Raw genomic sequence first — 1,154 nt, 5'->3', positions numbered from 1 at the left:
GGAGAGTGTCCTGAAGCAATTTGTTCCAAAATATCCTATTTTATATATATACTATTTATGATTATTTGCACATTTCTGCAATGTTCACCTTAGGGACTCTGTAGTAAGATAACCCACAATACACTCCCAGTGAATAATCTGTTATCAAAAAATATTTTTTTGAGTTGGGCACCTCCTTGGTGACTGTATCATGAGAGAACATTTGGTAGTTTCTACCTGGTTTCTTACGGACCAACCCAAATTTAAAGCTAAGTAAGACTCCTGAAGGATCATTCAGATAAAATTACAGTTTTTGCTTTAGCATGTAAAAGCACAATGTAGAAAGGAGAAATGTGACATGTGTCCATAGAAATAGATGGATTCCAATAAGTCATCACATCAAACTAGATGTATACAATTTTGCAATTTCGAAAATACACGTTAAAACTCATGAGCAAAACTGCTTTTCAAAGTGTAATAGGTGTCATCAATTGGAAACAGCAACTAAAAATAATTGGAATAAGAAAGTGCTCTCTTGAACCACTTGTGGAGATCTAATCCTGTAATTCCTCCAGATAGGTCACAGGTTAAACATTGAAGTGATCTACATAGCAAGAACCACTGTCAGAAATGCTAGCATAATAATGAAGAAGAATGGGACAGAGCAAGGGAAAGAACACAAACTGTCCTGTTGTCTAATAATAATAAGCAATGTTCAGACTACATTATCAAGGACACTGTATTACAAGAAAGAGATTAACAGATAAGCCTCAGAGGAAAGAGAACCAGTCTCCCCTTGACATGGAGAGAAAATTGATTCATGACAGAGGACACATGATACAGTGGTGGCTAAAAGCACAAAATGTAGAACCCAGTTTCTCCTTGAAAACACATTGTATTGTCCAACATCATGGACAATGGTCCAATTGCATGGGAAATATGAAAGGTAAAATCTGAATCATTTTGTAGTCATGGTGTCACATGTCTGTCATCCCAGCATTTGCAAAAGTAAGGTAGGACTAGTATAGGTTCAATGTGATCCCGGATACATCTCCAGTTCAAGAGCTATGTATGAAGACTCTGTCTGAAAGCAACACAAAAGGAAGAGCATTTTGAAATTAACTACCCAAGGAACATATAAAATGAATGTGAAATGTTAATATATTAGAGTGGCA

Source organism: Castor canadensis, chromosome 14, assembly GCF_047511655.1.
Source record: "Castor canadensis chromosome 14, mCasCan1.hap1v2, whole genome shotgun sequence".
Lineage (NCBI taxonomy): Eukaryota > Metazoa > Chordata > Mammalia > Rodentia > Castoridae > Castor > Castor canadensis.
The sequence above is the reverse complement of the archived record's forward strand: the minus strand, read 5'-3'. Positions refer to the sequence as shown.